The sequence below is a fragment of the Rhinolophus sinicus genome, chromosome 1 (genome assembly GCF_057876585.1).
Source record: "Rhinolophus sinicus isolate RSI-liver-muscle chromosome 1, RSI-T2T, whole genome shotgun sequence".
In the NCBI taxonomy this organism is placed as follows: domain Eukaryota; kingdom Metazoa; phylum Chordata; class Mammalia; order Chiroptera; family Rhinolophidae; genus Rhinolophus; species Rhinolophus sinicus.
The window spans coordinates 145,587,346-145,615,270 of NC_142501.1; the positions used below are offsets into that span (position 1 = coordinate 145,587,346).

At 37.8% G+C, this 27,925-nt stretch overlaps 1 protein-coding gene across 3 annotated transcripts in view; it reads left to right on the top strand.

The window, feature by feature from the left end:
• Window positions 1-27,925, top strand: part of CRACD (capping protein inhibiting regulator of actin dynamics) — a 255,700-nt gene that overhangs the window by 105,066 nt on the left and 122,709 nt on the right. For all 3 annotated transcript variants that reach the window (XM_019740144.3, XM_019740149.3, XM_074324517.2), the window contains exon 2: window positions 8,772-8,920. The gene's annotated coding sequence lies outside the window, so the exon portion shown is untranslated. The remainder of the gene's footprint in view (window positions 1-8,771; window positions 8,921-27,925) is intronic.

Sequence of the window (27,925 nt, forward strand, 5' to 3'; positions counted from 1 at the left end):
CGTCAATAAGGTGACTCTGGGTGCTGGGGACAGTGGTGTGGGAAGGATTTAGGGGAGGAGTTAATGCAGATAGATCGACTAGGAAGCTGTTGCTGTAATCTAGGAATGACATAGTAATGACTGGGACTAGCATGGTAGCATCATAGATGATGCGGAATGGTTATGTTTTTTATGTATTTTCAAGGTAGATCAAACAAGATTTGCGGACAATTAGTTGTGGGAAATGTGAGAAAGAGAGAATTCAAGGATGACTCCTAAAGGTGATGACTTTTATTATTTTCAGCAACAACAAAATCACCTGATGGAAACCTCTCCCAACATTCCCTTTCAAAATATTCTTTTCATAGAGCAAATTTCCTTGAAAAGTAGTTACTTTATCACACACTGTTAAAGCAGCAACTTTATCAGAAAAGTAAATAACAACTGGCTATCTGCAGTATTTCTATTTAGACAATATTTTTGGGGGAAAAAAGGAAAAGAATCAATATGCTCATCTTCTTCACCAAAAACGTCTCTTCTGAAGCATACAACTGACCGTCAATTGCCATCACCGAAGCAGTTTTAGAAAACTTGTCTATTTGCAAAAGAAGAAAATGTAAGGCAACTTACAATTTGACAACTCTTCTCGGTGTTCTAGTATGAAATAACCAAGGAAACACTGTGATTTTCACAATCACTTCCCGTCTTATTACAGGTCTTATAATGATTCTACTAAATTAACCATGCCAGTGCCGTTCTGGAGTGCTTGGTACGCTTCTGGATTCACCTTCTTTTCTCTGATAACTCGCCTATGAGTCATGCAATGAATGCATTTCAGGTGGGATATTATCTTTCCCTGGACTCTTCGTCAGTCCACTCAATCAATGTGTATAGATTTTCCATAAAACATTGTTTTTGTTAAAGAAGTCATTTTTTATTATAACATATTTCTTCCGCTGTATTTCTTTCCTTAGTGGCTCACTAAAACAGTAGTTCTTCATGTATTTCACTATTGAGACATCTGTACTTTATCAAATAGTGTGATATGTTTTGCATATTGAGTAATTTTTAAAGGTTTTTTCCTCAAGTCTCTACTAACGTTTTCTTCAACTACTGATTAGGAATGAATTAGATTGATGCCATGTTTTTTATCTGTGCATTATTTAATTGTCAATAAATTATTCATATAAGTGGTTGATTTTTGTGTATTATTTAAATTGTCTTTTACAGTGACAAGGAGAACGAATATTTCTTAGATGGTGTATGGCTGTTTGTCTTGTTTGAAAATACTTATTACTAAGTATTTTGTTGAATATCACAGTGACTTAATTTAACATCAGTGAAAAAGAGATTTTTATTCACATCCTGGAGACTTCGTTTTACAATGTCTTGCTAATCACATTGACTTTATAGCGTGTTAGTTGCCCTTTTAAGGCACACTATATACTTAACATGAGATTCACTCCTAATAATAGTGGATGCAAATCAGTATTTCAGATAGTCTTACTGACAGTTTCACATCTTGGGAGCTGATGTCGTATCAAATATTAGGTCAACAATGTTTTAACCTCATAATGTTACTGATAAAGAGCTCATATTTGAGATTCTGGAACCTTTGCAATGCCCCCTGTTTATTTCTGTTAGTCTCTGTTTGTTTCTCTGTAAAGAATAAAAACAGAACTCTTACAAACAAAATAGACCATGTGCTTGTCTGGGAACAACAGTAGGGGACCTGAGGAGACTTAATCTGTCTGAAATCAGTGGTGTGAAGAGAAGAATCTTAGGTAACAGAGTTGAAATGAGAAGCTTTGGCTCTGCTTTTCCAGGGCCTGCTAAAGGGTTTATCAGTGTTATTAGTCTTTTCCAAAGAACCAACTTTTGCCTTTGTTTGTTTTTCTTTATTTATGGGTGTTTTCTAATTCATTTATTTATGTTCTTATTGTTATTATTTACTTCCTTTCTTTGGATTTATTTCTCTGTTTTTCTAATTCCTTGAGATGGATATATAAATGATTCATTCTTTCTCTGTTTTCTTTCTAATTCCTTGAGATGGGTATATAAATAACTGATTTCCAACCTTCTTTTTAAATATAACTTTAGCCACATTTCATTATTTTTTATTCGTCATCACATCATTACTTAAGTCAAAAATTTTTCTAATTACCCTTGTGATTTCTTTTTTGACCTGTGTTATTTAGATGTTTACTGCTTAATTTTTAAACATTTGACCTTTCTCTGTTTATCATTTTTATATTAATTTCTAGCTTAATTGAAAGCATTCTAAGCTGTATGTTAATTAATTGATGAAGGTCCTATGACAATTCAATGGGGGAGAATAAAGTCTTTTCAACAAATGTTACTAGAATAAGTTGGGGGGGGGGGAGGGAAATTAACCTCTTACCCATACCTTACACCACACACAAAAAAGTAATTTGAAATAGATCACAGACCTAAATGTAAAGTTAAAAGTTTAAAACTAGGAAACATAGAAACATTTTTTAGACTTTGAAGTAGGCAAAGATTTCTTAAAGGACCCCCAAAGCAGTGTGTCCTTTTCTTTATATAAAGAAAAGAAATAATAAATTGGGGCTTATCTACACTAAAAACTTCTGTTCATCAAAAGACTGTTGAAAAGGCAAACCACAGACTGGGAGAAAATAGATGTAATACATATATCTGACAAAGGAATCAGAATGTATAAAGAACTTTTATAAATCAATAATTTAAAAACACACAATTTATAAAATGGAAAAATGGACAAAAGATTTGAGCAGACATTACACAAAAGACGACATCCAAAAAGTTATCATCATTGGTCACCAGGGAAATGCAAATAAAAACCTCATACTGGAATGGCTCAAACTAAAAGTCTGCCACCACCAAATGCTGACAAGCCTGTGTAAACTGAACTGTCAGATATTACTGATGAGAGTATAAAATGATATACCCATTTTGGGAAAATGTTTGGCAGCTTCTTATAAAGTTAAACATTCTTTAACCCAATAGCCTAGTATTTACACTCCCAAGTATTTAACCAAGAGAAATATAATTATATGTTCACAAAAAGACTTTTACAAAAATATTTATAGTAGCTTTATTGATAATAACTCTAAAATGGAAACAATCAAATTTTCACTCATAGGAGAATATATAGTAAGTTGTGGTATTTTCATATTGTTTCTTGCTCAGGATAAAGAGGAGTAAACTTGATATACTCAACAGTATAAATGAATCTCAGAGACCTTATGCTGAGTGAGGAAAGCCAGAAACAAAAGAGGACATACTATATGATCCCATTTATATGACGCTCAGGAACAGGCAAAACTAGTCTATGGTAATAGATATGAGAATAGTGGCTGTCTTTAGCATGTGGGGATTCACTGAAAGGGGCATGAGGGAACTTCCTGGAGTGATGGAAATGCTCTATATTTTTATTTTGTTTGCAGTTACACGTTTGAATTTCTTTATCAGAACATCAAATTGTACACTTAAGAGCAATGTGTATCACTGTATGTAAATTTTACCTCAGTTTTTAAAGAGATACTATTTTTGCAATTTCCTGTGAATCTATATTACTTCAAAATAATAAGTTCAGAAAAATACACTATGATTTCCATTTCTTGTAATTTCTGGAGACTTACCTTATGAACCACATGTGATTAATTTCTGTAAATGTTTCATTTACCTTCGAAGAATAGTCACTTCGACAATAGTCACTATTGTTGGTTTCGGTATTCTGTATAGATTACTAAAGTTGAGTTTGTTAATTGTATTGTTCAAATCTTTTGTATTCTTGTTTTTTGGGGCGTGGCTTATTCTGTGAATTACTGAGAGATATGTGTTAAAATATTTTACAATCTTTATAATTTTGAACGTATCAATCATAGTTATTTTAAAGACCATTTCCTATAACTCTAGTTGGTTACCTCTGGGTCTGTGTTTATTGTCTTTCTTTTTTGAACCTATGTTCTAGTATACCTAGTAATTGTTGATTGAATGCAGGGCATTTTGTATAAGGAATCATAGATACTCTAAGTGATGATATCTTTCTGTGGAGGTTACTTTTGCTTCTGATAGGCAGTTAGAGTAGGGCAGACCTCCTTAATTCGATGAGGGACAGACCTGATCGAAGGCTCAGTTCTGGTATGTTTTTAGGTTTTCATGGTTGGATGTAGCCCTTCAGGGTCCTAACTAAAAACCGAGGATATTTACTTGGGCTTTTCCTTTTTTTGGTGGGCTGTGAACTCTAATTTTCATTCCTCTAGAATCATGAAACAGTCAAATCTCTATTTAATTACCCAGTCCCTTAGTGCTGTTTTTGGCTTAATTTACACTGTTTATCAATTAGCAAATGCTTGGAGAGGCAGAATGTCCAGCTCACTTCTCTGCACTTCCCTTTTCTTTGGGATCTCTCTAGTCTGCCAAAACGTCTGCTCACTTTATGTGCCTCTAAGCAGCTGCTTTCTTCTCAGCAGTTCTGACCTGTGCCTCTTAAAAATCATTAGATGTCTTGAGAAGAAAAGTGGTACCATGACTTGCCTCAATTTTATTTCTCTTCTCCCTAAGATCTTGGCCTCTCATGGCCTGGCTGCCCTTGGTAACACTTCAATGTCTTGAAACAGGTTTGAGGTGTTTTTTTTTTTTTTAAATATATTTAAAAAAATTTTTCAATTACAGTTGACATACAATATGGTATTAGTTTCAGGTTTACAACATAGTGATTAGACATTCATATAACTTACTAGGTAATCACCCCAATAATTCTAGTACCCATCTGACACCATATACAGTTATTCCAATATTATTGACTATATTCCTTATGCTACACTTTGCATCCCCATGACTATTTTGTAACTGGCCATTTGTATGTCTTAATCCCTTCCCCTTTTTCACTCATATCCCCAACTCCCCTCCCGTCTGGCAACCCTCAAAATGTTCTCTGATCTATGTGTTTGTTTTGTTTGTTCATTTAGTTGTTCTTTAGATTCCATATATAAGTGAAATCAAGGCATTTGTCTTTCTCTGACTGACTTACTCCACTCAGCATAATACCCTCTAGGTCCATCCATGTTGTTGTCCATGGCAAAATTTCATTCTTTTCTATGGCTAAGTACTATTCCAATGTATATAGGTACCACCTCTACTTTTTCCATGCACCCATTGATGGACTCCCCGGTTGCCTCCATATCTTGGCTACTGTAAGTAATGCTGCAGTGAACATGTGGATGCACCTATCCCTTCAAAGTAGTGTTTCGGGTTCCTTCAGATAAATACCCAGAAATGGTATTACTGGATCATTTTTTTTTCTCTTGTTATAGACTTTGTTTTAAAGTCTATTTTGTCTGGTATAACTATTGCTATCTCAGCTTTTTTTTTTTTTTTTGTCATTTCCATTTTTATAAAATATCTTTTTCATTCCTTTACTTTCAGTCTTTGTGTATCTATTGATCTGAAGTGAGACTCTTTTAGGCAGTATATGTAAGCGTTTTGTTTTCTTATCCATTCAGTCACCCTATGTCTTTTGATTGAAGTATTTAATGCATTGACATTTAAAGTAATTATAAGTAGATATGTAATTGTTGCCATTTTTCATTTGTATTTTTTCTTTTTTTCCCCTTCTTAAATAAGTCTCTTTAACATTTCTTGTAATACTGGTTTGGTGGTGATGAACTCCTTTAGCTTTTCTTGTCTGGGAAGCTCTTTATCTGTCCTTCAATTCTAAATAATAGCGTAGCTGTGTAGAATAATCTTGGTTGTAAGTCGTTGTTTTCATCACTTTGAATTATTTCCTGCCAATCCCTCCTGGCCTGCAAAATTCCTCTTGAGAAATCAGCTGACAGTCTTATGGGAGCTCCCTTGTAAGTAACTAAGGGCTTTTCTCTTGCTGCTTTTAAGATTCTTTCTTTATCTTTATCCTTTGGTATTTTAATTATGATGTGTCTTGGTGTGGGCCTCTTTGGGTTCATTCTTTTTGCGACTGTCTGAGCTTCCTGGGCTTGTATGTCTATTTCCTTCACCAGGTTAGGGAAGTTTTCCGTCATTATTTCTCCAAATAGGTTTTCAATTCGTTGCTGTCTCTCTTTTCCTTTTAGTATCCCTATAAGGCAAATGTTGGTATACTTGATGTCCTAGAGGCTCCTCATACTTTTGCATTCTTTTCTCTTTTTGTTGTTCTGATTGGGTGTTTTCTGCTACCTTCTAAATCACTGATTTGATCCTCTGTTCAATCTAATCTGTTGATTCCCTTTAATGTATTCTTCATTTTAGTTATTTTATTCTTAATTTCTGACTGTTTTCTTTTTTATATTTTCTATCTCCATTTTTATGTTTCCTATCTCTTTGTTGAAATTCTCACTCAGATCATTGAGCATATTACAACCAGTGTTTTGAACTCTGCATCTGATAGATTGCTTGTCTTCATTTTGTTTAGTTCTCTTCCTAGAGCTTTGTTCTGTTCTTTCATTTGGGACATGTTTCTTTTTCTCCCCATTTTGGCTGTCTGCCTGTCTTTGTTTCTATGTATTAGTTAGAGCTGCTGTGTCTCCCGGTCTTGACAGAATGGCCTGATATAATAGGTGTCCTGTGGGTCCCAGTGGTGCAGTCTCCTTGGTCATCTGAGCCAGAAGCTCCAGGTGTGTCCCTTGTGTGAGTTTTGTGTTCTCTCCGGTTGTAGTTGAGTCTTGGTTGTGGTTTGCACATCTGTGGGGGGGTTTGACCCTCAGGCTGATTGGTTGTGAGGACTGGCTGTGACTACAGTGGAGGAGCTGTTGTGCAGGGGCTGACCTTATGGAGCAGGATTCACTTTAGCAGGGCTCTGGTGCCTGCTCAGTCTGCCTTTTGGATATGTCATCCTCTGAGGCATTTGGGTGGTGCTTCAATGTGGCCCAAAGTTGGCCATTGGGCGTGCCAGCCCTGAGGGCTCCTGGAAGGTGCCCTGCCACAGGCCAAATTCAGCCACAGACTGTACCCTGCCTGGGGCCACCTGGAATAAGCCACAAAGCAATCCGTAGATGACAGCCAGCCACATTGTGCTTGCAGGTGCCTCGGAGAGGCCACGCCATGAACCGAGGCTGGCTGCTGCCACTGCTAGGCTTGGGGCTGCTCAGCAAGAGGTACAGGGCACACCAAGGCCAGATGCTATTTGTTTGGGATTTGTCAACCTTTGAGAGATTTTAGAAAAGTTCGCAGCATGAGACAAGCAGACCTTTTGTATGGGAAAGCCAGTGGAAGTGGCTTGGGTGGGCCTGAAAGTTGGGTGGGGCAGAGTCTCAGGGAATCACCAGGGCAGACAAATGGTGTTCGCCACAATGATAGAGATTCAGATATAGTGGCTGCCTGCCTCTGCATTCTGGGAGGGGGGAGGGCTCAACAAAGAAACAATGGATTCTGCCAGCACTTTTGTCTGGGAGAAAGCTACCCCTCCAGCCCTCGCCTTGTAGCCAGACAATTCATTTCCTCCCTGTATATCCCTGGTGCCTTTCAAGCTACTGTTCCAGCGCTGGAGCTCAGAGGTAGTGAGTCCATCATGAGTAAGTCCATGCACAGACTCTTTAAGAGGAATGCCTGGGACTCCAGCAGACCTCTGTGTGAGTCAGCTACAATCTCTGCTGGTTTTCACAGCTAAAAGTTGTGGCAACTTCTCTTCCCAGTACTGGAATCCTGGGCTGGGGTGCTTGGTGTGGGACTAGGACCACTCGCTTCTCAGGGGAGATCTCTGCACCTAAGATATCCCTCCTGATTTTTAACTGCCACATGCGGGTGTGGGACCAGCCCATTCCCTCACCACCTGTGTCCTCCTTCCTACCAGTCTCGAGTTGGCTTCTTCTGTATACCCTTAGTTATAGGACTTCTGTTCAGCTAGACTTCAGGTGATTCTTAGTAATGGTTGTTCTGTAATTTGGTTGTAATTTTGATGTGGTCATGAGAGGATGCAAGCACAGGGTTTACATACTCTACCATCTTGAACAGAAATCCTAAACAGGTTTTTAAAATAATTTTTATCTAGTAATTCTAGTTGTTTTCAGTGGGAAGTTGGTCTGATACAAGCTAGTCCCTCATCACCAGAATTGGGACTCCTTCTTTGAGCCCACACAGTGAACAAAGGCCAGACAACCATTGTCATCCTGAGATTAGAAGTGATTTCTTCCTGTATCATTGCCCCAGAAAGTTGTCTTCTTTTTCTGGACTTTGCAAAGGGCATATTTGAATCTGGGGTTATTGCCCAGATATTTCCACTTTCATTTCAGTTAAAATCTGCAGTCATTATATCATGGTTTTCATTATGAAATATTTCATTATGAAATATTTAGAAGGGATTTTGCATGCACTACCCACAGGGAGGGAATTCATTAACCTAGTTAACTCTGTGATTGGTATTTGAATAAAAAGGTGCCTTCACTATCTTTAGGGGAGGACATAATCTAATGATGACTGCCTTCACTCCTGCTGGGTTGAATTTGTGTCTTCTAGCCCCTTGATTTTTAGCCAAACTACCATGAAGAATAAATGTGAGAATTCTGTATGTAAGAAGGATGGGAGCCTCAGTATTCATGGATCTAATTCTTTTATTCCCTTCAAAAGTGGAAACAGTTTATAATAAATGCTTTTAAGGCCCTACAATAAAATTAGGCTGTGAAATGCAAATTTAATATTACTAAACCTAATTGGGAAACGTCAGCAAAAAAGCTTTTGTACTGACTTCTGCCAAGGAATGGGCAAAAGATTAATTTTGAAGGCATTCATAGAGAGGATTAAAGATATAAAGCTCTTGATGTTTTGTTTTTTCTCAACAGTTCACAATAGCAGTGATTCCCAGACTGTCTCAACAATGTATGCCATTTCCTGACACACTTAACACTGAAGGTGAATTCTCCTTTTTACAAGAAGAAAATTTTGGTGGAGAGCTACCCAACAAGGAAAGGACGTGTGGCTATTAAGATCGGTAAGTCGTTTGTTTAAAGGATGGGGAGGGAAGTAGCTTATGGAGAATATGCTAAAGAGTATTTCATGTATTGTGAATGGGATAAAAATGTATAGTGTGTATTTCACTAAATATCAAATTAAAAGATCCTTGTCACTGATAATCTTCTAATTCTAGATTTAATTCCCTGCTGTCTATTTACCAACTCAGTAAATTGGACAAGTCACTTAAAGTCTTTGAGCCCCAGTTCTTTCATGTATAAGAGAAAATTTCATATGAAAATGTTTTGCAAATGGGAGAGTGTAATATAAAAAGTGTAATTATCATGGTTTATTATTTTGTTTATTTTTTATATTGCTGTTATAAAATTCTATGGAATAGTTAGTGGGTTTGTGTCTCACGATGGGTTATATTTGTTATAACCCTATATATACACCTATATATAGGAAGTTATATAACTACCTATATTCGTTGTTATGACAAGCATTGTATTACGTATTTGAATACAATATTTTGTTTAATCCACACACCAAGGCTTGTAAGGTGAGTGTTATCCAAACCATGACATTTCTCCTTCAGAGATGGGAGTCTCCTGGGAGTCACTTAAAAGAAGATCAAAACCACTCTGGTTTATCTTAATTTGGGAGATTTTATTGGATGGTGGGGATTTGAAGTTTTTAATTTTTGGTAATGTCTTACAATGCACATGTACAGCTTCTGTAATGATAAAGTGGTTAATTAGAAATAAATAATGGATTTTTAAAAGTCCTTGTTGAGCATGTAATATGACTTAGATACTGTTCTAGATGTTTGTTCACATTATTGAGCAAAACAGGTGAAGATCCTTGCCCCCATGGAGTTTATGTTCTAGCATGGAGGGGGACAGATAATAAATAATGTACATAATAGGTAAATAAGTAAATTACTAGGATATTAGGAGCCAATTAGGAAAAAAAAGAAAAAGTAGAGCTGAGTAAGGGGATTTCGGAGGGCTGGGTGGGGTGGGAGTACAAATTGCATTATTACATGGAGTGGCCAGGGTTGGCCTCTCTGAGGGAGGCAGGAAGTCATGGGTTAGTCCTGGGTGGGTCCCAGGCAGAGGAAGCAGCTGATGCAAAGGTCCTAAGGAGGGAACATGGTGGTGGCAGGATGGGGGTGGTCATGACAGGTACAAAGAGAAGGCCAGTGTGCTGGAGCGCATTGAATGGGAAAGAAAGTATTGGGAGGTGAGTTTGGAGAGGGAGGTATTGTCTCCGGAGGAAATAATATCATTTCCTTGTTTTAGATACATAAGAAAAGTTACCTTGTTTTCTTCTTGTGACCTGGTTCATTCTGTGTTTCCTCTGCAATTAAAACGTACACACACATGCACACACACTAAATAAATTACACCTGCACCACTGTATTAGTGTCCTACGGCTGCTGTGACAAAGGACCATAATCTGTGTGGCTTAAAATAACAGAAATGGATTGTCTCACAGTTCTATAGGCTAGAAGTTTAGTCAAGGAAAGGGCAAGCTTCCTCTGAGACACTTAGGGAGGAATCCTTCCTTGCCTCTTAACAGCTCCTGGTGGTGACAGCCATCAATCCTTGGCATTCTCTGGTTTGCAGCTACATCACTCCAATCTCGGTTTCTGTTGCCACATGGCATTTCCCTGTGTATTTGTCTTCACATAGCCGGCTTCCCTCTTATGAGGACACCAGATATATTGGATTAAGGGCCCACCCTTCTCTAGTATGATCTTCCTTTAACCATTAGTTCTGCAATTATCCTGTAAGTACTGGGGGTTAGGGTTCATTATACCTTTTGGGGGAACACAATTCAACTGATAACAGCCACCTTAAATAATAGACAATAAGTATTACTATTTCCCTCTTCCAAGTGGAAACACAGGCTCAGAGCACTTAAATATGTAACTTGTCCAAGGTCAGAGTCAGTGGCAGAAAGGCCAGGTCGGTGTGATTTTACCATGCCACTCGTGCAACACAGCGGCAGGGACATAAGGACAGAGACGACAGGGAATTGCCCGGCTCAGGACAGGAATTGCACACATACAACATTACAGTCCCATCCATACTGTTTAACCCCAACATAGCTCAAAACTGACGCTCCCTCTCAGCAATCCTATCAAAAGGAAAATATATGTTCCCTCCATAACCCGCTCCCCATTTTGCATTTCATTCCATCGCATGACAAACATAGGAAACAGATCCTTTTTCCCTCCCTTAGGAATTTTTCCAGAAATAATACTGCAATGTCTGTGTCGTGTGAACATTATGTGACAGGACCACATGTTTTTTTCTCACACAACATAGGGAAAAAAATATGGCTCTCTCAGTCAGTTGGCATATTGCAATAGGATTACAGGATTTTGAAAGCATTGAATATATTTTGCCTTCTCATTATATTTAATAAATTATTTCTTATTATGAAGCTTGTGTATCCTTTGTGAGCTTGAAATCAACACTAGAGCTTTATTTTAGATTTAGTCTTGAGGGATACACCTGAGAAAAGGAAGGACACACCAAAACGTAACTGAACACTATTCCATGAGTCACAGTGAAGCATGACGTCCCTGATCCCGGGTGAATGTAGATGAAGCCACTAGATGCTGTGGTCCCAGAGGAATGGCTAAATCTCATCAAAGAAAGCAAATGCTCAAAGCTGAGCGTTAAGTAAGTCTGGGAGGTGAGACAAAACCATGGTTGGAAAAATGTCATAAGGTCAAAAGTGGAAAGATCAGATCTATATCAAGTAGTATGTGAGACAAATTGAATGGTTCTAAAAATTGGGTGAGGGTTTCAGAGGAATTTGTCCATGGCCCTGACTGCACATTATGGGGTTTAGAGGGGGAAGGCGTTGGGTAAGACGGGGCAGTCCCCTACCAGCTTTTCCTGAATATGGTTGTTAGCCATTTGTTGTTGTTGTTTTTGTTGTTACACAGTCTTGTAGTTTATTTTCAAGGTCTCTTCTCTTTATCTCTGTTCTCAATATGTTTTTATTTCCCCTTAAGTTCTTGGGCTTCTCTTTCCACTTAACAGCTAACTGCTTTGGATCTGTGTGTTGAAGCATATGTTCTTCTTAGTATCAAAGGGAAGGAAAATAAGCTGCCTTTCTTCCAAAGATGCTTCTACTCTTTGTTAAAATCTATTTTCTCTGATCCTGAAAATGTGTGGAAAGAGTAAGGTCTTTATATTTTTCAGACTGAATTAAAATGACCTATAGTCGTTATCTGATGTCACCACCACAGAAGACCACGCCCTAGAACTCAGCTGGATCCCCCAGGGTGCCAGGGGGCTCAGAGTCTAGTAAACACAGGTGCACCCCATCCACTTCTGATTATCTAGCTGGCACTTTGCAACTGCAGATAAGCAGTTGCTGTTGCTGCTGATTGTGACAGACCAAGCAAGTCAGAGGTCATTGGTTTGAATTACTTCCCTGGTACAGATGTTCTGGGAAAATACTAGGCTTTTCACAAGAAAGGTCAAAAGGCCTTTAGAACTTAGAGACCTGTTTAATCCCTTTAACCCTGTGGACTAGGAATAAAATCTTCCTTATTTCCCGATAGTGGTAGATTGTTGAGCAACGAGAGGTAGTGAGGCCTTTAGTTAGAAAACACTTCATTATAAATGTTTTTTTAATTCAGGAAAAAGTCACATAACATGAAATTAGCCATTTTAAAGTTGAGCAATTCAGTGGCATTTAGTACATTCACAGTGTTGTACAATCACCACCTAAATCTCATCCCGAAACATTTTCATCACCCCCAAATAAAACACCATACCCATTAAGCAGTTACTCCCCGTTTCTCATTTCCCTCAACCCTGGGAACCACCATTCTGCTTTCTGTCTCAGTGGATTTACCTACTCATATAAATGAATAGCTATTTCATATAAATGAAATCAAATACTGTGTGACTCTCTGTGTTTGGTAAGACAATTTATTTTTAATTACAAGTCATGTATGTTTTCAGTCTTATCATTACTCTGGGAGAGCTGGGGTGCCATGGGAGCGTTAACATCTCTCTAATTAGAACCTCCAAGGAGAAAACCTCTTCAGGATTACATACCTGCTTCACTCTTATTGCTGTTGGGTTTCTCTTGAGGAGACAAATAGCAGTTTAGAATTGAGTTACTGAATTTGTAAGGATATGAAGAATTTGACTTTAGTTATTTCACTTCTATACTGAGGCTCAAGTCCCTGCAGCACCTTCTCCCCCCACCTCCTATTTATGTCATTGTCTAGTGGTCTGAACACCCATTTATCCCATCATCCAAATGAACCTGTAATTGATATTTTGGCATCGGGGTAGCAAGAGATTATATTGCTAGCCTAAGCAACAAAGCATAGACTTCCCCTCCCCCCACACCCCAGGTTGTTAAATGATACCAGCCGTTGAAGATGAAAATTTGAGAAATACTTTATACTCTCATCTCTCGGGGAGGCTCATCGTCCTCTCTCCTCCCTTCTCTCCCTGGTGAAATAAAGGCTGCTCAGGGAGGGTTCTGGGATATAGACAGCAGAGGCTTGAAATGAGATTCCTCTCTCCATCTGCCAGATGTAACCCAAGACGAGTTGCACAGATGAAGTTGGCAGAGAAATGGGGAACTGGATGATAAACAAGCTTCTGAGGGGACCAAAATTCTAGTTAAATACTTTTGCAAGAGCTAAAGAGCCTGCTGGTCTAATACTGCAAAACTCAAGAATTAAATTGGTGTAGTGCTAGTGGTTGCAGCCCGTGCAACCTCTGTAAGTCTCTTTAGACCCCCTGGGAGTATTATTAACATGCGCTGTAGGACGACAGTTAAATCCAGGACAAATTATGACCTGTCTCCTTCAAATGGTGATTATCATGTACTATGTATTATGTGCTAGGAGTGATTGAATCATCAATATGTGTTCCAAAATATCTCTTCTAGAAGCCTGAAAATAGCACCTTCAGCGTAACTAATGGGTTTGACCACCAAGTAAATAATATGGTATGGGACATTTTTGTTGATTCCTCTCCCCTCTCTCCTCCATTCTCCTTCCTTCTCTCATCTTTCCCTCCCTCCATTAACATGTATGGAACTTGCTGTGTGCCAGACACTGTCCTAAAAGTTAAGGATATGCAGTAAGATCCTGCCATCTAGGGGTTCATGGTCATTCCCTCCTTCCTGTTTTCTCTCCACGGCATTATGTTCTCCAGCTGCCACAAAGAACTGGCGTTGTGTGCTCTCTGACTCCCACAGTAGGAAGTAGCTTCTACAAGCCAGAATCCTTCCTGCCTTTGAGCCATTGGATCTGGCATTGCCCTAGCAGAACTTTATTGAATTAAACTCAGATATGTAAACAGATAACTGGATAAAATGTGATTAGTGATATTTGAGAGAGTTTTGTACAGAGTGCCGGGAAGCAGAAAGGGCAGAGGAAACAACTGCCAAAGGGAGCCAGAGGGCCTCCCGCAGGTGTCACTTGAGCTGCCTTGAAAGATGAGAAGGTGTTTGCCAGACAAACAAGGGGGGCGCACAATCTCCAGAGGTCACATGTATGTGAAGGTTTCTGGGGAAGGGACCTTTGATTCTCTAAATCCTGCCTTTTCTTTCTTTAATGAAACTTCAGGAAATAACTGCTTAATTGGCCAGTAGCTTTGAATCAAGTTCAGGGGCATCTCTTCCAGAAAGTCGTAGCCTTGTTTCTTCTAGGGGCTAAAAGCCCCCCTCCTACCTACCCCAAAATTTTATTGAATTCTTTACCCCTAAAATGCTACCTGTTTTAATCTTCCTTTTCCTGTTAAAATAAATTTTAAAAGAATTATTTCCTTTTCTAAATTGGCTTAAGTGGAGCCAAGATTTTATTTTGGAGAGGAGGAAAACTTTTTTTCTCTTCTAGGTTCTTTGGCTGACCTAATAATTAAATTGACATAAACCAGATTAACAGGAAAAAACAGGTTTCCTACGCACAAGAACTCCACAAAGACATAAAAGGCTCACGCGCAATCAGGCAGTGGAGGCTTCTGTGCCAGCCTGAGCATAGGAGAAGGGGGTAGGAGCTGGGACTTCAAAGGGCAGGAAAACAGGTCGCAGGAAGATGGGAAGAGCAAATGTTAGGTAAATACATGTTTGCAAGCCACGCAGATAAGTCTTTTTAATAGAAAATGTTTTCTCTGGTAATAGTTCTCTTCTTGTTATAGGTCCCCTATCTAAATTATTTTAGGCAGTTAAGGGGGAAGTAAAAAGCTCTTCCCAAGTCTTTTGGACCTCGATTGTCTTCAGCTCACAATAATCCACATGGCACATTCTGAGGCAGCCTGCCTAAACTCCGTCAACTTTCATGATCCTTTCACCCTTTCAACAAGCAAACACTAAATGGCTCTCACAGAAAACGCACTGGTCTGGAGCCTAGGCTTACAAAGAACAAACAGTGAGATAGTTTCTGCTCCCAAGGAGACTAAAATTGGCACCAAACAGGAAGCCAACGTCAGCACAGAAATGGGCCTCCTTTACTGTTTACTATTAAGGCGAAGTCTTTTGGTTACATCCATGCACACAGAATTGGCACTGAAACGCTTTGAAGTAGATGGCTCTGTTTCCAAACTGAAATTCCGAGGTCCAATGAAGAAAACTATACTTACCACTGGTAGATTTACCAGGAAAAGGAAAAAGCATCTCAGTCTAACCTTTATTGCGCACATATTTAAAGAAACCTTAGAAAGTCCATTCCATGTGAAAAAACAACAACAAAAACCCTCCTGAAAGAGCATTTAAGACAGAACTTAAATTTTATATTAAGTATTTGGTTATATATACTTACATATTTCCAAACTGTCTATTTATTTATGTGTGATGAATATTGGTATTTTTGTGGGACTTAATAATTCTCTAGAACCAGAACCCCAATTTAGAATTCTGATGATCGCACAGATAAGGATGTGGCTTGCTTAGTAAGGCTTGTCTTGCTTTCCTCATCTAAGGACAACTTAGTTCTTGAGTTGGTTAGTGCCTACAATAGGTAAGTTGCTCACCCTGATGCTACGATTTCACAATGCCCTCCCTTTCTTCTCTCTCTGTATCTCTTCTGGTCAATAGCTAAGCTGTATGTGAAGGACAAATTCAAATGCCAGCTCCTTCCTAATTCGTTCTCTGACACCTTGCTCCAAGAAATGATTCAATTTTTCCTCCAGACTTCCACAGCAGTTGGTCTCCCCCTGCCCCATGCTCCCATTTCAGATGCACACACAGAGAACCTAACATTTCTACCTCGTTTACAATTTTTGGTAAATATGTCCTATCCCCTATTAAATGATAATTTCCTTGGAGTCCGTAATATTTTCTTTAGGTCTTTATACATCATCCTTTCTTCCCTCATCCCAATACCTGTCACAAGGTAAAGCCATGATGGGCCCTCAATAATAGTTCACTGAATGATGTCAGTTGATAGAAGTTCAATTTAGATAAGTGTGTCCAGGCCCGTCTGTATCCCTTCCAGATGCCATCATCCACAGCATAAATCCATTGTTTCCCAAAGTAGGTTCCATGAACAATAATTGTGAGGAATGTTAAAAAATAGTTCTTAAAATGTGGATGGTTAAATACTTTGGGCAAATTCTGGTTTAAACAAAATTAAACAGGATTCTTTATTGTAGAGCTTCTCAAATTACAGGCATTGAGAAGGCAATATAGTGAATAATGCTTCCCCAAATTATTTGACCACCGAAACCTTGATAATTTTTCTCTATTGCTGCTGTAACAAATATAAAGTTAGTGGTTCAAAACAACACAAGTTTGTTATCTTATAGTTCTGGAGGTCGGAAGTCTAAAATGAGTCAGCAGGTCTAGGCTCCTTCTGGATACTTGAGGAGAGAATCCCTTTCCTTGCCTGCTCTAGGTTCTAGAGGCCACCTTGGCTTGTGGCCCCTTCCTCCATCTTCAAAGCTAGCAATGTAGCATTTCCCCTTCTCTCTCTCTCTGTATCTCTCTCTCTCTCCCCTCTCCCTCTTCCCCCAGTCTTCCCCTCCCCCCTCTCTCCCTCTCCCTTTGCCTCTGCTTCTGTCATTACATCTCCTCCTGTGACATTGTTGCCTCCCTCTTCAAAGGTTGACTGTGACTGCATTGGGTCTATCTGGAAAATCCAGGATAATCTTTTCATCTCAACATTCTTAACTTAATCGAATCTGCAAAGTCCCTTTGGCATGGAAGGTAGCATAGTCATAGTTTCCAGGGGTTAGAAAGTGGCCAACTCTGGGGGGCCATTATTCTTCTGCCTACCCCAGGACATGTGTTCTGCAGCAGCCCTGCAGCAGTTAGGGAAATAAGCCCTTCGTTCCTCGGTGGAGCTCGGGGTGGAATACCACAACCACTACTTACAACATTATTTGTAAGGAAAAATGAATTCTAAGTTGTGATGCAAAACCAATTCACATCCTATACACAACCATGGATAAACTGTGAACTCTGTGTAGTAACCTCAGCGATTGTAACAGTAAAGATCACCAGTGGCCTTCCTGCACGGGAATCTGTGGAACCTCTCTTCTCTCACAGTCCCAGATTTATAGCCCTTGTTTTCACAGTACGAGACAAGTAGCGTGATAGAACTACCCGGTAGGATGTTTTTTTCCTGTCAGTTTTTCAAGACCTTTTAAACTATAAATAAATATGAACTATAAATAAATACATTGAAAGAAGAGCAAAACTCATCATTTTGTAATGAGTTTTTACTCTTTGTTCAAGAAGGTATACTGTGCTAGCAGTCTTATTTTAATCATATTGTACCTACTGCTCTGTACATTTCAGCAACATTATCCAGTACCTGAGTCGGAAAGCATGAGACAAGTGTTAAAATAGAAACAAAGTATACGAGAAGGTCAGTAGTGTTGTGAAGATGGGAGGAGGTTGACTAGAAGGAAGAGGAGAGAAGTGAACAAGAGGTGAAAAAAAAGCTGGGCAAGGAGTAGAAAAATGACTTAAAATACAGCAGGGCTTTGGGAAAAATGAAAAACATGTATATTGTCCTATGTAGAAGAAATCAAGTAATCTAAGGAAGATATTTGATTTCAAATAAGTAGAATGAGAAGACTTTTTCCTGGTCTCAAAAAAATAAACTTTATCTTTCAAAATAGAAGCATGGAGAGCTCTGAAATTCCACATAGAATTATGATATCAGACATTAAAGGGAAGTGGTATAAGACTGATTAATACCAGCCTCCCTTCACCTGACACAGACAACGGTAGCGCATAAGACTGGGCGTCCCTCCAGGACAGGGGCAGCCTGTGGTTGATCTCTCTGAGTCCCTAGCCCGAGCACATAGTTTGTCATGTTGCCATAATGTTTATTGAACACCAAATAAAATGATTGCAGAGTTAGTCCCTTCCTGCACAAGGCAGCACTGATTCATTTGGAAGAAATTATTGAAAAGAAATTGATAAGGCAGGGGCGGTGTGTGAGAAGAGAAATATAAAAAGTATGACATGAAATAGACTATTGAGATTTTCAAAGAATTTGTCATAACATTTTCTTCCCAAATTGTTCATTTCACTACAGCATATAATTTTCCACCAAAAAAACAAATGCATTATCCTTAGAGAACAACAAAAGTATATTGAGATTACATGTTGATGTTAAGTAATGAGAATCATTGTTCAACTAAATGGCAAATTGCTACTTCCTGTCTGCCCACCCTTGTGTGCATGATCTCAGGGAATCACTTGCAAATAATCAGATTGGCAAATACTAAATCAAAGAATGCGTATAGGCTACTACGTATCATTTAGAAGATCTGGAAGAAGAGTTTCTATTTTTCTTTTTTTTAAAATATTCCGGTACTAAAGCATTCTTTATTCTGACTCTGTTGAGATTATAAAATTGCCGAAGACAGATTATGATTTATGCTTCTTTTTTATCCCCAATGTGCATAGTCCGATATTGTAGACTTTATGGGCATTCAGTAAGCAGTTGATGACTTGGATTAAATGGAAAAATATACCAATATGAGCACTATGAAAGTCAGTGTGAGTAGGCATAAAATGATTAGAAACACATTCACATATACAATGAATTCTATTGATATATTTTCCCAACTCTTTACTAACATTACACCATCAGATAGGTGGATTGTAAAAGACAAATTCGAATTCATAGGCAATACTTTGCATTATACAGTGGTGACAGATCCTACAAAAGAAAACGTGTAACTGATTTCAGGCCAATCCAGTAGAGGACAGTTGTAAGTCAGGCCCAAGAAATTGCATTCAAAAGCCATATTGTGACATTCACAGCAACGTGACAGTGGTAATAAAGAAAAAAAAAGGTAGTGAAGCTTCAAAATCTCCAGGTCTTCAGTGAGAATGGGATTTTAGGTTACCACTAACAGAGAAGTTACGCTAAGGAAGCAGCTAACAGATGAATAAAAGAAATCAAAATTGAATACAGAATTATTAATCTTACAGCCTATGTTTCAGAGGTAAGCAAAATGAAGAGTGAAAATAGGGGAAATAGGGACAGTTCTCTGAAAGTTGATCGGCCTCCTCCAGTGGTTTGAACCTCTTGGATAAATCTGGCCAAGTCTAACCTGAGAGATGACCTTTGTGTTGAGACTGTTAATTGTCATAGCAATAAATTCAATAACATTAAGAGAAGGATGGAAGTAATCAATTAGGAATTTTTAAAGGAAGAGACTTTCGTTGTAATGCTGATAAGAGGTACAAGAAAAGAATTCATTTTCATCTTTCTATTTGAGGTTTTTTTCATGGGTGATGTTATTCTTTTAAAAGAATAAGACTTTGGAAAGGAACAGGTCGTAAAAAGGATATTTTGAATGTAAGGAAATACTTCATACTATGATGTAGAAGTAGGGAGGATATACGGCTTGCTTAATATGGTCGCTGTGGCAGGATATGGGCATTCCAAGGCGCAGAGGGGAGCATAGTCAGAACATGGCTAAACATGTAGGGAAAAGATGCACAAATACTTCATGGCAAAATGTGGTAAGAAACAGCTGGTGAAAGTTATACCAATTACGAAGATCAAACCCTGAAAGTTTATGGAAATGCAGAGAAGTGAGTGCTTCAGAAATGTACCTGAAAAAGTACAGGAAGGTTAAAAAATATGACATTGTGTTTTTAAGACAATTTAGGTGATTATTTATACCAAGTAGGAAGATGGATGCCAAAGGAACCTATGGCATAAGCTAGCAAAGCATGTGGAATGTAATGGAAATGTGTTATACCTGGCAAAGCAGGAGGATAAAAATTGACCTATACATTAAATGTTTTAGCAATTATTTTTGCCTTAATTTGATAATGCAGGATATTTTTTTCCCTTATAAACAACCTCTGTAAGAATAAATATCTAGAGAAGTTTGAATTACTTGGAAAATAATGTGGGAGCCAAAGAAAAGATCATCATCATTATGATGGCGATGCTGATGGTGATGTTTTATAAACCTGTTGTGTTATCCTGAAAATATGAGACATTAGACTGTAATAACAGAATGCAGATCTTTAGATAATAGCATTTGAAACAGAAGATATGTGAGAGAGTTGTAAATTTGGCAAGATATATTTTTCTTATGCATAGTTTGGGAATTACGAGTATGCAGTTTCATCCCGTATAAACAGTGACTCTATTAATATTAAAAAAGAAAGCATCCCTGAACTAACCCTGCCTTTTGTTTTCAGGTATGTGGAATACAGTCACTTTTTCCCCAGTGCAGGGGTCAGCAGTTTGATGGAGACTGTAATTCAGCGAATGTGCAGTTTTATAGACTGTGAAATACAATAATTTCAATGTTTTATTACAGGTATCACGTTGTTTCCTCCATCTCTTCCATTTTATTACATATTATATGCATCAACATGGTGAAAGACAACGTGCTTTCACTGAAGTGGAAGATGGAGGACAGAATTGATAATATAAGGGTGGGGCACATTTCCCCCCATTTTCATAAGCTTTGTGCTCATAGATTGCATGATGTACTTTTTATTTCAGTCACGTTTAACAAAATCATGGCCATGGAGGAAATTAAACTTACACAGAGTGTCCATGATGAGGTTCTCAGTGCTGATATTTCAGGTATGGTACAAACTCTGAGTTGCATGTTAAAGAGACAGAAGCCATCTTTTTCCCTGTTGTTTTTAGTGTAAAAAACAACAACCTGGTTTTAACCATAAACGACTTGTACAGTAACCTCCACTGTCGGGGGCACAACAGAGGCCCCCAGAAGTAAGCAAAGCAGAGCAGAGGCAGCTAGAACAGACGTCATTCATCCTCTAACTCAGCAGGGAGCTTCTTAGGCTTTCGCTCCGCACTTAATGATGCTCTCTTTCCATTTAATTCTGTCATGCTTGATCATCTAATTTCCTATCTCACAGGCACAAGGAGCCTGTGCTAAACTAGAAAGAAGAAGGAATTATGAGAATCACACTCACCGACCCCTAATAAGAAGTGGCAGCTAAAAACATGAAAGGAGGGAGAATACTTATTTTATTATTTATTTGTTTGTTTGTTTTATGGAAGGGTCAGTGAGGCTGGGAAACGGTGATGGTGGCGATGCATGGTGAAGGCAGGAGGTAGTCAGAGTCTGCAAACAAATCTGAGATTGGCGATGGGGTGGGGGGCTCTTGAAATGGGCCAGAACCCAGATCTTCCCACCTCCTCCAATTCACCCCAGAATACTTACTTTAAAATAGGCACAAAAATGTTTTAAGCAGAAGGGCCACTGATTGGGACAGACTGTCCTGTCTACTTCAGTTTCTCAAGACAGCATTTTATTGCATCTAAGCTTCGTAGTAGTAGCCCTGAAACATCAAGGACATTTACATTCTATTTACTGTATAATCCATTCTAGAAAAATTTCTCTTCAAAATGCTTTAGTTTTTAAAAATTTTGTTCCTGATGGAGATAACACTTAGTTAACCTCATCCTTCAATAATACCATATAAATGAGAATTACCATAATATAATACATTGAATGAGCCCTAAAATATATCTATTTTTATTACTAGTGATCAGAACATTTTGATTTTAAACTCCTATTTCAATTTCTTTTTTCAAATTTCCTTCACCTGAGTTCCATGGAAACTACCGATGACTGGGGTTACCCCACCTTTCTTGGAAGAGATAAAAAGGACGTGTGTACACTAGTTCATTCTTGCTGATCAATTTCCTGGGTGTTAGGTGCCTTTTTTTTTTTTTTTAATCCCAAGAAGTTTCTCTCCGTTTCAAAAAAATTGTAGGTTGCAATAGCATATTTGGAAGTTTTACACTTTTCAGGAAAGTAGATATCAAAATTAGGGTATATGAGAACTTTGGAAGACATTCTGCATTATGTCTGCAATAAATTTCTCTTCCTCTGTCCTTACCTATTTCTTACCAACACACACCCTTGGGTCAATATGACTTTATAGTATGTTTGTGAAAGCCTGGCCAAGACTAATTTATGTGACTCATACTGTGAAGGTTTTACTACATCTCTAGGGAGGTGACAAAGTCTGTTAGGTCTCCATATTTCCTTATTGTATAGGGAGGACTTTTGATTTCTTTTAATTTTTAGAAAATGTATTTTATTTTTCTTGATTAGATGATTCCCTTGACTACATTATTTCTTATCTTTCCTCATTGGAAATCACAAATTTACTTTGTGTGATTCATCTACACAGTTCTACAGTTATTTGTTGTCATTTGAGGTATAAAGGAGTTGATTCCTCAAGTTTCTTTTATTTAAACCCCAAATAAACCATGTTCCATTCTGGGGTTAGAAAAAAGAGTGTATGTACTGCCGTATAAATAACGGCAGTATACCTGCCGTATAGTATAAGCTTTCATTTCTTTGAGACATGAGAAGTTGTGTAGCTCACTGACCATGAACATCAAAAGAAGATAGAAGATACTCTCTCCTGTGGGGATTTTTTTTTTAATCATAAGTCTTTGACATTAGCGTTGACTCTAGCATTTACTTGGGGAAGAAACAGATCCATAATGACCTCATTCCTATTCTCCTTTAATACAGCAAGATATTTCTGTCTGTACCGTGGATGGTGTAGGTGGTAGTATTTTGAATGGAAATAGGGAGAAAGAGAAAGGAAAGGAAGGAAAAAAAGGGAAAAAGGAAAAGCAGAACTGCTTAGTCTCTGTGAATAAGTAGATATGTAAAACCTTCATAAACAGAGCTCTGATTCTCTACTTATGATAAATTTTTATTACCTACTGTATCCCAGGCACTGTGTGCTAATGTCACTCACAAGTATCATTTTTCTTAGAGCCATGACCATGTTCTTTTAATGGCCACAATATAGAGAAGAAAATTTGTGCCTTCCCAATGCTGACTTTGAATGGAACATTTGTGCCCTTAAAGTTGAAGGAGAAAATAAATGGTATAGAAAAAATAATCTACTGTAAAATGAGACCAAAGTATTAACCTTAGGGTACCAGCTTTTGTCTTGGTGTTTGGTGATTCAAATTTAGTATAATCTGTACAGCCATAGAGCACTTAGGTTCAGTCAAAAATTTCCTATGTTTTTCATTCATCAAATGGGTTCCCTTGTAGTATATCAGCTTCTGGGTTTTTGTTTGTGTTTTGCTGGGCTCCTTCTCAACTTTTCCAGAGGAGGATGGCATTTTGGGGAGGTCAGCCCCCACAGCTTGATGGATAGCAGGCAAGACAAATCCTAAAGAGAGTTGTGTCCAGTCACAGACGCTCCCCCTAAGTTACGTTGGGAAGATGATCTGAAAAATCAGCCACTTGCATGATATGTAGCGCACAGAACTATCAAGGCAGCAAACTAAAAGCAGAAGAAATGCTGAAATTTTGTGGCAAATACTAAGTCTTTTTCGTGCTTTCATTAGTACTTAATTTAGGTGTAAGGAACAGGCTTGGTTAGGGAACCTAACATTTCTTTATGCTCTTCCTTTGAAGTCTCAACAATTTTGATGTGACTTATGCCTCACTCCCTAAGAACTTCTCAAGTTTCCTTCCAGAAAGAAGTGTTCTCTCCCCTGAGCTTCCAAGGACAGATTTCACATCACTGAAAGTTGTTTTAAACTTCTGACTTGTAGGATCCCAAGTTGGGGGTAGTGGCTCTTTCTGTAGACCAGACCGCCACAATGCAAAACTAGTCTTTTCTTCCCATTTATCATTTGGGAATTAAAATGGATTTTATTTTTATTATTTCAAAGAGTAAACTTTAAAACAAACATTCAGAAGTCTATTTTTACCAAATTCATTATAGTAAAACAGTTTTAGTTATATCTTGATGATTACTCTTGCTTAGCATCCTAGATGCAGTATTCGTTGCAAGTTCTCCCGTTCCTTTTGGCTTAGCACACAAGTAGAAAATTGTGAAAGAATAGCCCGCCCTCAGCTCTCATCCATTACATTACACTAATGATAAATGGAACTAATTTATTCTCTGTGGGTTTTTAAATAACCTAGAACAGTTTTTTTCTATGAAATAGTGCTACACAAGGAAGTTTTCATTAATTATCAGCTGGGACCCCAGAACTAAGCCAGAATAGAAAGAGAAGGAATGGGTATCTCTTCTAATATTAATAAGCATAGTGAGAGCATAGATCATTCTACACAGAGTCTGTAAGTTGTTCACGGTAAAAGTAACCCAGAAGTATCACTCATTTCACTGATGCTTTAAGAAGCCACTTTCAACTGCTCATCAGCTATCACTGCCAAAACAAGGGGCTGCGACTGGCTTGTCACGCTGTAGCTTTTATGTACTCCACTGCGTTTCAAAATCTGCAACATAAAATTAACGGAAAATTAACAAAGAATGAACTAGTTGTTTTTTTTCTAAATACACTTTATTTTTTTAGAACAGTTTTAGGTTCACTGCAAAATTGAGAAGAAAGTACAGAGTTTCAATTTACTTCTTGCCCCCAGTGTGCTACTTTAACTTAAAATTTTTACTTTAAAAAAAAAATAACTTTATTGAGATATAATGCACATATCATAAAATTACCATTTTAAAGTGTACAAATCTGTGATTTTTTTAATATGTTCATGGAATTATGCGACCATCACCATTGTGTAATTTCAGAATTAAAATTTACTTTTATATGACAAAATTAATATACGATAGAGAGAATTTAAACGAAAGAAGAAAAAAAATCTCCCAAATTCACCATTCTAACCAAACTCTTGTCATTTTTCTGTGTGCATTTTTATATTAGTCTTTTTAAAATATCCAGATAATTTTACAAAGAATGATGAGAATATTCTATGCAATTATTTTAAAATTTTCTAGTGAGAGTTCATGGCTCTGTCTCTTTAAGGCTGCTCACAGTGTGATGGGGTGTGCTGTGCTTCTTACTGCTGTGTGTACACATGAAATTATTCAAGTGAAGAGAATAACTTCATGGCTACGTATGCTGTGGTGTGATGCTTTCCATTAAGCCATCTCTCTGGGTATTCAGCATCCCGGAGCACTGTTACAGATTTAGATTTTGGTCATTAGTAATAGATAGATGTCTTTTATTCCCTTGTGCTATGGTGTGAAAACATTAAAAGCTTAAATTCACTAATAAAGCTGATATTTCCTTAGACGATGCTGTCCGCTCTAAGTAAGGGCACACTTAGCACTGGGCATTTTGAAGGAGTGATTGCAACTGGCATCAGTGAGAGGGACTGAGCAATGAGATGTAAGAGTGAATGAGGGAAAGACAGTCAGTAGAAACTGACATAGTGGATCTGTACACATTTACAGAAGTTTCATAAAGGACCAAAACATATGTGAAAAGATGCTTTGCGGATGTGAATGAAAACATTTTTTCTATAATCAGATTAAGAATTATTAAAAAATTGATAATGTTAAGTGCAATAAAGGATGTGGGAAATGAGGTACTCATTTTATGAAAGTGTACTTGATGAATCTTTTAAGAGGGTAATTTGATGGCATTTATTAAGATTTAAAATGTCTATCCTCTTTAATTGAAAAATAACACTGAAGAATTTTACAGAAGTGATGTGATAACATTGTAAATAAAAAATACATGTTCAAAGATATTCGTTGAAGCCATGTTTGCAATAGCAAGAAATTGGAAACAGTCTATTGCTTAGCAATAGGAAAATTGGCTAAGTAAATCATGTTCAGACAATCCTTCAAAAGGACAAGGTCCTATATGAAGGTGTGACTATTAAGTTTGCAAACTTGTTGCAATGCTGTTGCTAACCTTTTTTGATATCAGAGGGATTATTCATTATGAATTTGTACCAACTAGACAAATAGTTAACCAGGCTTACTATTTGGAAGTGCTGAAAACGTGTGAAAAAGTTGGACAACCTGAATTTTTGCCAACAATTTATGGCTCTTGAATCATGACAATACACCAGCTCACACGGCACTGTCCGTGAGGGAGTTTTTAGTCAGTGAACAAATAACTGTATTGAAACACCCTCCCTACTCACCTGGTCTGGCCCCCAGTGGCTTCTTTCTTAACCTAAAGATAAAGGAAATATTGAAAGGAAGACATTTTGATGACATTCAGGACATCAAGGGTAATACGACTATAGCTCTGATGGCCATTCCAGAAAACAAGTTCCAAAATTGCTTTGAAGGGTGGACTAGATGCTGGCGTCAGTGCATAGCTTCCCAAGGGGAGTACTTTGAAGGTGACCATAGTGATATTCAGCAATGAGGTATGGAGCACTTTTTCTAAGATGAATTTGCGAATGTAATTTTCAGACCTCGTATGTACTCCCCAGTGCAGATGTACATGATACACTTTTATGTGAAAAAGTGGAAATATTATAATCCCCTTTTAATTTAAAAAGAATGTATTTGTAGATAAGTCTGTGTGCAGGAAAACGGGGGTTGGGAGACATTTTACTTTTTATTTTATATGATTTATTCAATTGATTGGATTATGAGTGATTTCTACTCCCCCCTCTCCCCGTGCTTTTCAAACCCGAACTTTGAATAATTAAGTGACATTCTTAAGGCTTTCAGAGATGAAAGAATACAACAATTTGAGCTAGGCTGTCAAATATTGCCAAGTAGAACCCTTAAGAAACCAACTTGAATGAATAGGTAAAAATTACTTCTAATTAGTATTTTGGCAGTTTATATGGAAAGAGATATTTCTAAAGTATATGGAAATAGTTTTTACTCAGGTTATATCTTTTGAAATAATTTTTATTTTTTCTAATCATAAAAGTAAAATATCATTATAAAACATTTTGAAAAATAAGACTATAAAGAAGATAAAAATTACCTATAATTCCATTACCTAGAGATCCGGTAGGCTAAGTCTTAAAGCCTCATTTCTGCTATCAATGTAAAATTTCAAAAAGATTTTATCTTCACGATGATAGTACATTTCACCCTAGTCACTTGTCTAATTGCTGAATTAGTGGGGGGATACATAGAATCTTAATGAAATTTCCTGCATGTTTCCTATAAAAAATTAGCTTTGATAATATTGCGCATTATAATAAGAATTAAAAGAGAAGGCTAGAAATGCTGAAAGGTAAAAAGAAGGAGGTAGGTCAGACAAGTATGACAATCAAATCCTAAAATTTCACATTACTGAGGAGGGAGTAAAAGTATCTGTGACCAAACCAGCCAATAAAGAAATTTCTCTTTGCTCCCCTCCTGCTGCCTTGTGCTGGCAGCCTGCCAATAATCATCGAAGGGCTGGTGACAATGGAAAGGACCATCACTGACCTGGAGTCTTGTGTTATTTGGTACCTGGAGAACAATTCCCCGAGGGACTCAGATCCTCACAATATACTCATAGTTACAGGAGGAGCAATTGGGTTGCAAAGTTAACCACCACGGCAGTACAACTTACATCTTCCCTTTTCCATAGCAGGCCTTGGGTGCTCTGTCATCATTGATTCTTAGATTACAGGCGGGTCTGGTTAGTAGCTTTTTGAGGTTCCTTCCTCTCTTCACCCCCAAGTCCAGAATTGCATGTTGAACTGTACTCCCAGAGGCTGCAGTATTGAGAAGTTTCTAACTCCTTAGCACTTTACTGTGCCGTCTTCACCGTAGTGCATAGCTACAGAATTTGTAGGGTCCAGTGCAAAGTGAAACTGTG